Source organism: Ornithorhynchus anatinus, chromosome 2 (genome assembly GCF_004115215.2).
Source record: "Ornithorhynchus anatinus isolate Pmale09 chromosome 2, mOrnAna1.pri.v4, whole genome shotgun sequence".
Taxonomy (NCBI): domain Eukaryota; kingdom Metazoa; phylum Chordata; class Mammalia; order Monotremata; family Ornithorhynchidae; genus Ornithorhynchus; species Ornithorhynchus anatinus.
The window spans coordinates 138,774,355-138,784,034 of NC_041729.1; the positions used below are offsets into that span (position 1 = coordinate 138,774,355).

The following is a 9,680-nucleotide window of genomic DNA, read 5'->3' on the forward strand; positions in this document are numbered from 1 at the left end:
TATCCCATGCTTAATACAGTAGTTGGCACATAGTAAGTGCTTAAGAATACCATTAAAAATATAGAGGGCATAAGTGGTGAGGATAGGAATAGAAAGCAGAGATGCTAAGCATGGCTGTTGGGTCATTGTGGAATAACTGGGGAAAGCTGCCTGGAGGAAGTGAGCTTTTAGGAGGGCTTGAAAGGAAAAGAGAGTTAAGGACTGGTGGATCTTGGTGGGGAGGGAATTCCAGAGTAGAGGGAAAGCACGAGTGAGGAGCTGGAGGCAGGAGAGTCAACAATGAGGTATAGTTAGAAGGTGAGCTTGGGATTTCAAAAATTCCAGATTTTGAGAGTTTCTTTTGAAAAGGCCTACATAGGAAGACAGGGGTGGGAAGCGACAGACCCCAGACAGTCAAGGAAATGAAAGTTCTTCCACTGAAACCCAGGGAATTATCTCCATCCCATAGCCCACTAAAAGGAATCAAAAAGGCTGAGATAATTTTCACTGATTTCTAAAATGCACTTCTGAATGTGATTATCAGCAATTAGAGGCTGACTAGGTAGGAAAGCTTCCCTCCACAAAGCTGGGGACTTCAGCATTAGCTCAAGACAAATGTGGAAAACAAGAAATGAACTCCAGCCTTCCTTAGGTGAATTGTCAGGGAGGCTGGGGTGAAGTGTCACAAGCATTGGAAGGAGGGCAACGACTCCTTGCAGGGGGCAGGAATATGCAGTGTCTTTCTTTCCTCATCTGCTTAGAAGGAACTGGTTGAAGTTTAATCTCCAATGTCTCTGCTTTCTAGTCTTCTGGTTGTGGGCAGGGAATGTGTTCACTAATTCTATTGTACTGTAAGCTTGCAAATAGTACAGTGCTGTGCACATAGTAAGCACTCAATAAATACCACTGATTGATTGATTAAGTGATTCTGCTTATGGCCCTGGATCACTTCAACCAGTCCCCACAATCAGGGGCTATTTGTCCAGCAGGGCTGAGACTCTACTACAACCAATCTTTCCAGGTACCTGCTGGACTGGCCTCTCCCTCCCAGTTCTGAAAATTATCTCTCTCCAGATGGAGTTCTCTCCAAGAGAAACCACATGGCCTGGTGGAAAGGACACAGGCCTGGGAGTCAGTAGACCTGGGTTCAAATCCTGTCTTCATCACTTGCCTGCTGTGTGTCCTTGGGCAAGTCACACAACATCTCTGTGATTCAGTTTCCTCATCTGTAAAATGGGAATGAAATACTATTCTCCACCTCCCAATAAGGCAGAGTGCTGAATTAATAGCACTATGTCAGCTGTGTGACTGTGGGCAAGTCACTTAACTTCTCTGTGCCTGTTACCTCATCTGTAAAACGGGGATTAACTGTGAGCCTCACGTGGGACAACCTGATTACCCTGTATCTACCCCAGTGCTTAGAACAGTGCTCGGCACATAGTAAGCACTTAACAAATACAACATTATTATTATTTCTCTGCAGTTCTCCATTCCCAGGTCTTGGTCCCAAGCCCATTCACCTCTGAGCCTCTCTTCTCTCAGCCCTTCACTTTCTGTGTCAGGCTTCCCTGTCTGCCACTCCCTGAAATGCCCTGGCTGGACTTTCATTGCTGCCTGGGATTTCCTAAGACCACTTTCCTCCCACTCTGAGTCCATTCCTGGAAGCAGGTTCTTTGCTGCTGGGGGGAAGGGAGGAGAAGGGAATGGGGAGCTCAACTGCATTCTGAAGAAGGAAAAGTAGGAGGAGGAAGGGGGAAAGGATGAGGAGGAAGGAGAGGAAGTCATAAGCAGAAAAGAATATTGATGGGGAAGAGGAGAGAAAGGGAAGAGAAGTAGGAAGAAAAGGGAAGAGAGAAATGGAGGAGGAGGAGGAGGGACAGCAGCAGAAATGTACCTGTTGTCCCCTGCTGGTTCAATCTTGGGAATATGAGCCCAGTTCCAGGGCCTTTGTCTTCAGTTCCAGGGCCTTTGTCTTGGGTCACTTTGCCTGGAGATATGAGAGAGGGGTAGAGATAGTGTCCAAGAGGAAAGGCAACTATCACCTATGTCATTTCTTTCTACCATGTGCCAGGTTCTCTACTAAGCCCTGGGGTAGATACAAGCTAATCAGACATAGTCCTATCCTACACGGGGCTTAGAGTTTTAATCCCCATTTTACAGGATGAGGTAACTGAGGCAAAGAGAAGTGAAGTAACTAACCCAAGCTCTCACAGCAGACAGGTCGCAGAGCTGTTATTAGAACTAACTCCTAGGCCTGTTATCGAGATACTAAGCCACTCTGTTTCTCATTTGAATTTAAAATCCTGGAGTCCTTGGGCTGATTGGCCTCTGTGGAAGCATCTTATCCAGTCCCTTGCCTCTAAACAGAACAGACTCTTCTCCAGGTAAGGTAGCTCTCCCTGCTGAGGGGGCTCTGCTGAGAAGCAGCGTGGCTCAGTGGAAAGAGCCCAGGCTTGGGAGTCAGAAGTCATGAGTTCGAATCCCAGCTCTGCCACTTGTCAGCTGTGTAACTGTGGGCAAGTCACTTAACTTCTCCGTTCCTCAGTTACCTCATCTGTAAAATGGGGATTAATTGTGAGCCTCACATGGGACAACCTGATTACCCTGTGTCTACCCCAGCGCTTACAACAGTGCTCTGCACATAGTAAGGGCTTAACAAATACCAAAATTATTATTTAAATCATTATTCCTTGCTCCTGCATGCTCAGCACCTCACTGCACTTATTAAAAACAAGACCTTGAACCTGAAGGAATCAAAAGGGATGGGATTTCCCTCTGACACACTGGGTGGCCTTGGCTGATTCACTTTCACTCTTTGTACACCAGTTTACCAAATTTATAAACCGGGAACAAATAATCTCTGCCCTTCCCTCTCCCTTCTTTCATGATTTCTTCCTTGGCCTCCCCCCGCATGTCATCTCTCCATTCCAGTTCAAGTGAAATCCAGGGTGGGTATTTGTTGACTGTTATATTGTACTCTGCCAATAGCTTAATTGAGTGCTCAGCACACGGTAAGCACTCAATACATTTGATTGTTAGCACTTTAGGTTCCTAGAAGGGGAGAGAGAAATCCTGGAGATTGTTGCCATTATTCTGGGGAATTGGAATGAGCAGAGGGGCTGGACCATGGGTTTATTGTACTTTCCAAAGTGCTTAGTACAGTGTTTTGCACACAGTAAGCACCCAGTATAAACCAGTGATTGTTGATTGACAACTCTTGTTTTTCTGAGCAGCCCTCAGAGCTTCTGTCACCATCACAACTGACAACCAGCCTGGGCTCATTGTTGCCCCTAGAATTCCAGGTTAGAGCTCTTGTTCTGTCTGATTAGGTCTAAGGTCTGGCTGCCCAGAGGCAGGGGCATGATAAGTCCAAAACAGAGCTCTCCAGCTGAAGGAGTCCCAGAATTGTGCTTTTTCAGCTTATACTGAGTGGTCTGGTTGTCTTTGCCAGGCTTTAAACCCTGTTGGCCAGTTTTCTCTGGAGGTCCTCTTTGCCTCATTTCAACCACTAGCCATTTCTCCCACCTAAGCCCCAGTCATCCCCTTCACTCCCTCTGTCCCATCTGGCCAGGAGAACCACTGAAGTGGCTGCATACTCACATACTACAAGCTGACTTCCTGACAGCTGACTTGATGCAAGGTGACCTGCAGCAGACTGACCTGTTACAGGCTGACCTGATGCAAGGTGACGTTATCAGGTGGACCTGGCCAATTTCCTCTTCTTTCCACCATTCCTGTGGATATAGAGGATCTCTCTGTCCCGGCTCAACCACCTATCCATTTCTCCCACCTGAGTTCTAGTCATCCCCTCCCCTCCTTTTGTCCCACCTGGCCTGAAGAACCTCTGTAGTGGCTTCACACTTCACAGACTGCAAGCTGACGTCCTGATAGCTGACTTGCTGCTGCCTGACCTGCTGCCAGGTGACCTGCAGTGGGCTGACCTGCTCCAGGCCAATGGGCTGCCAGGATGACCCTGCTGCAGGCTGATCTTCTGCAAGATGACCTGCTACAAACTGACTTACTGCAAGCTGCTCTACTACCATCTGAACTGTTGCAGGCTGATCTGCTGCAAGCTGACTTGCTGCAGTCTGACCTGCTGCAAACTTACCTGCTCTCCTCAAGCACCTACCTCTGGGATGGAGACTGCTCCCTGGGCCCAGGCTTTTGCCTGGACCCTGCGAGGTTCTTTATGGTGCTCAGACCCTGTTGGGACCCTCTGGTGGCTGAGCAAGCTGTGCAGCTCTGTGCCTGGGGACCAAAGCACCACCCGCCTTCTTTCTAGACTGCCACGTGAGCTCCACCCTGCAAGAGATGAAACTGAGCAAAGTCCAGATCAGGCCTGGGGACTGGGGAAGAAACAAGGGTTTCATGTCAGAGTCTCAGCCAAGGGGGGTGCACATCATGGCTTCAGAGATGAGTCTGTCTGACAGGGATGGGCAGGAAATGGGAGCACGAGAATGTTATCCTTGGAGTTCTCCATGCTGCTGCTGCTGATAAAAATAATAATGATAATAATAGTATTTGTTAAGCACTTACTGTGTGCCAAGCTCTGGAATCTCTGTCTTAGTTACTTCTCCAGGCAAGTGGCCCACCCAATCTTTCCTAGACCAGCCATACCCTTTTTGTCAGTTCCTTGACCCTCCTCAAACAGTCAAACAATCAGTGGTATTTATTGAGCACTTACTATGTGAAGAACACTGTATTAGACACTATGAAAGAATAAATAAGTGGGAAATAGACACAGTTCCTGTCCCTCAGGGGACTCACAATCTGAAAATAAAAAGGGGGAAAGGGGTCAAACTACTAAAACAACATGAACACAAAAACAAAGATCAGTAGGGTAGGGTTCTGAGGTTAAAGGAAGAGAATTTCAGACTCTTATGATTCATAGCCCACACCACAACCAGTGTTGACCACTACAATAGTAGCAGTCGCCACCATCTTTCTGAGGTTTTGTGGAGGCAGTGACAGGCAGTAGCTACTCTTCTCTATCCCACTGGGGTGGTGGAAGGCAGATCAAGATGAAGATTCCTGCTTGATGTGGTGGAGTTCCACTGCAGGCAGCATGGTGGTATGTAGAGGAGGATGCTGAGGGCCCTGAAAGCTGTCATGTGCAGATGGCTGGTCCCTGTGGGTGTCAGGCAGCTGACTGATGGATAGGTCTGAGATATGGCCAATGGTGCCTTAAATCCACCAGGGTAGCCTGTGGTGCACAGAGCATGCTGGGATCAGACCTCCTAGAGCGGCAATGGAGAGGTAGCTGGCACTTTGGTCAAATACATTTTACCTTTCCCCCTAAGCTTGCATTTTCCCCTAAAGCCCCAAATTTTTATGGCTGATGCCTTTGAACCAGATTCCCCCCACCATCCCCTCCCCAACCCCTCACCCTCTTCAAGCTGGGTCTAGCTCAGAACCAGTTTTGCCTCCTGCTGGACCAGTATGTAAGACTCTCCTATCCGTTACCAAGACCTGCTGGTTTCACCTCTACAATATCGCCAAGATCCGCCCTTTCCTCTCCACCCAAACGGCTACCTTACTGTTACGGGCTCTCGTTATATCCCGGCTAGACTACTGTGTCAGCCTTCTCTCTGACCTCCCTTCCTCCTCTCTCGCCCTGCTCCAGTCTGTTCTTCACTCCGCTGCCCGGCTCATCTTCCTGCAGAAACGATCTGGGCATGTCACTCCCCTTCTTAAACAACTCCAGGGGTTGCCTATCAACCTCCGCTCCAAACAAAAACTCCTCACTCTAGGCTTCAAGGCTCTCCATCACCTTGCCCCTTCCTACCTCTCCTCCCTTCTCTCTTTCTACCACCCACCCCACACGCTCTGCTCCTCTGCCGCCCACCTCGTCACTGTCCCTCGGTCTCGCCTATCCTGCCGTCGACCCCTGGGTCACGTCCTCCCGCGGTCCTGGAACGCCCTCCCTCCTCACCTCCGCCAAACTGATTCTCTTTCCCTCTTCAAAACCCTACTTAAAACTCACCTCCTCCAAGAGGTGAGACTGAGCTCCTCTTCTCCCTCTACTCCCTCTGCCATCCCCCCTTTACCTCTCCACAGCTAAACCCTCTTTTTCCCCTTTTCCCTCTGCTCCTCCACCTCTCCCTTCCCATCCCCACAGCACTGTACTCGTCCGCTCAACTGTATATATTTTCATTACCCTATTTATTTTGTTAATGAATTGTACATCGCCTTGATTCTATTTAGTTGCCATTGTTTTTACGAGATGTTCTTCCCCTTGACTCTATTTATTGCCATTGTTCTTGTCTGTCCATCTCCCCCGATTAGACTGTAAGCCCGTCAGATGGCAGGGACTGTCTCTATCTGTTGCCGACTTGTTCATCCCAAGCGCTTAGTACAGTGCTCTGCACATAGTAAGTGCTCAATAAATACTATTGAATGAATGAATGAATAAGACATCCCCTCTGGAAAAAAGTTCCTTAGCCCCTGGCACTAAACTGCTCAAATCCCCTACACCTGAGGTGGGTGGGGAGGGGATATTCCAGGGGAACTAAGGCCATAAAAAAGAAGTAGCAGAGCAAAGAGAAAAAACACACAGGCCTGTGAGTCAGAAGGCCATAGGTTGTAATGCCAGCTCCACCACTTGGCTGCTCTATGGGGAAAGTCATTTCACTTCTCTGTGCCTCAGTTAACACATCTGTAAAATGGGGATTGAGACTGTGAGCCCCACATAGGACAGGGATTGTGTCAAACCCTCTTCCCTCCTTCAAAGCCTTATTGAAGGCACACCACCTCCAAGAGGTCTTCCTAGACTAAGCCCACTTTTCCTCAACTCCCCCTTCCTTCCGCATCACCTTGACTAATTCCCTTTGCTCCCCCCACCCCACAGCACTTATGTATATATGTATATATCTATAATTCTATTCATTTATATTGATGCCTGTTTACTTGTTTTGATGACTGTCTTCCTACCCCCCTCCCCCCAGATTATAAACCCTTTGTGGCAGGGATTGTCTCTCTTTGTCGCTGTATTGTATTTTCCATGTGCTTAGTACAGTGCTCTGCACACAGTAAGTGTTCAATAAATATGACTGAGGGAACGAAACCCAATTTTCTTGTATCCACCTTAGCACTTAGTGGAGTGTCTGACCCTTGGTAAGCACTTCAAAATATCATTATTATTATTATAATTACCCTTCTTAAGGCATCTGTAAAGGGCCAGACTCAGATCTTATTCCAGGGAGCTGACCTGGGAGCTGCTGAGACCTGTAAGAGGTAGGGGAGCCAGGGGAGTGATGAGTCTCAGGGTCTGAGCGCTTAAGAGTGATAATAATTTTAATATTTGTGAAGTGCTTACTGTGTGACAGGCACTGTACTAAGCACTGGGGTAGTTATTAAGCAAATCATGTTGGGACTGTGTCCCTGTCCCACATGGGGCTTCCAGTCTCAATCCCCATATTACAGATGAAGTAGCTGAGGCCCAGAGAAGTGAAGTGATTTGCCCAAGGTCACCCAGCAGACAGGTGGCTGAGCCAGGATTAGATTCCATGACGTTCTGACTCCCAGACTCTTGCTTTACCCACTATGCTTACTAGTGGGGAGGTGACGTCTATCCCTGTCATTCAAGGATTGGTTTGTGTAATCAAGTCAGATCGTCCAGGTCTTGTAAACTAGCTCACCGCTCAGGCTACAAAGACGGGCAGTCAGGTTGTTTTGGAAGGAACTCTGGATTGTGGATCCTTCTGGAAGAAGGGAGAATCACATTCTGTAGAAGTCTGGAGTAGTAATAGTTTTCAATAATAATGGATTGTGTGCAGAACAATATATTAAGCACTGGGAGAGAATCCACAGGTCCCGATCCCTTGGGCTCACAATCTAAAAGCAAAAGTGGGGAGAAGGGTCTGAGGCAGACAGGTCAGGAATGATGAAACATTAAACAAAGACAAATACACAAAATAAAAACATAATCAGTAGGCTGCTGTGACTAGAGGGGCAGAATTTCAGCTCACCGGGGACCAGAGTCCATGACACACCCTTAGCCACAGGGATTACCACAGCAGCCCAGGTCTTCCTGAGATTTTGTGGCCTTCTGATGGTGTTCTCTTTCTTGCTGGTGGAAGGCAGGATGAGAATGAATCACTTCAGTGGAGGAGAGGAGAGGCTGTGTCAGTTCCCAGGGAGGCAGCATGGCTGTCTCTCTGGTGGTAAGGAGTGTCAAAGATACAGTGCAGCTGCTTCTCTCTAACACCTGGGCAGTGGTAGTTTACAAGACCTGGAAGATCTCACTTGATTACACAAACCAATCCTTGAATTATAGGGACAGATATCACATCCCTATTAGTAAACATAGTGGTGGTAGGACTGATGCTCAGGTGCCAGTCTTAAGAGAATCCAGGATGGCCTGGACCTGATTCTGATATCCTGACCTCCCACAAAGCCTGTTGGTATTACTGTATCTGGTCTGAGGAAGCTGTTACCTAGGCCTAGGGCCCCACAATCCTAGCCATTCCATCCTCACCCCCTCACTTTCCTCAAGACCCTGTGGATCCCCTCCTGGATGTCTTTAGTCCGCACTCCGTAGACGATGGGGTTGAGGGCAGCAGGGATGATGTGGTGAAGGACATTGAAGAGGAAGGGGATGTCGGCATGGACTCTCTTCTTGACCACATTGGTGAGGACCAGGACCAGCAAGACGGTGCTGAAGAAGAGGATGAGGATGAGATGGGACCCGCAGGTGCTCAGGGCCTTGGCCGCTGCCCCCTCAGCCTTCAGACGCAGCACGGCGCGAAGGACGAAGGCATAGGAGAGGGCAATGAGGATCAGGTCTGAGCCCAGCAGGGTCCAGCCCACCACAAACTGGTAGAGTTGGTTGAGGGTAATATTTTCACAAGAGAGCTGTGATACAGACAGGTTGCCACACAAACAGTTCCTAATGGTGGTGTTCCCACATTAGTGTAGCCTGGCAGAGAGGATGGGGATAGGTAGCAGGAGCAGGAAGTTGCGAGCCACAATGAAGACGGCTGCCCTAGCCACAAATCGGTCACTGACAATGGACGGGTACCGCAGAGGGTGGCAGATGGCCACGTAGCGGTCATACGCCATGACCAAGAAGGTACAGGACTCCATGGCCAAGAAGCTGTTTATGATGAGCATCTGCTAGAAGCAGCCTGAAAAGCTGATGGACCACCAGCCCAACCAGAAGATGGCCAAGACCTTGGGGATGACAGTGAGAAAGAGAACAAGGTCCAAGAAGGAGAGGAGGCTGAGAAGGTAGTACACGGGCTGGTGCAAAGACTCCTCCAGCCGGACAGTCAGCAGGAGCAAAGTGCTGGCCCCCAGGGCCATGATGAAGAGCAGGGCCAGAACCAAGGAGAGCCCGAGCTGATGGCTCCAGGCCCAGGGAGGCACATGAGATGGAATTCGGAAGGCTGAGTGAAGGAAATGTTGCTGAGCGATGACATGGCAGAACAGCTGAGCTGGGCAGGCTTCTTCCTGAGATCCTGGAAGAACAGAGACAGATGTAAGTTCCTCATCTGCCATAGCCACAAATAACCCAGTGGTTCAGTGACTTGTCCACTTCTGCTTCTAGCTTTCCTATGCCCAAGCCGAATCTTCCACAGAAACTCCCTCTTTGGTCCCTGAACATTGCATCTCTAACTCATACTGTATTTCCTCCTTTTGCTATGCACACAGTGTTAATCATTCAATGGTATAAGAAGCAGCATGGCGTAGTGAATAGAGCA

At 48.7% G+C, this 9,680-nt stretch overlaps 1 pseudogene; it reads right to left on the reverse strand.

The window, feature by feature from the left end:
* Positions 1–4,967: 4,967 nt before the first annotated feature.
* Positions 4,968–9,398, reverse strand: LOC100092496 (annotated as a pseudogene).
* Between the last annotated feature and the right edge of the window lie 282 nt (positions 9,399–9,680).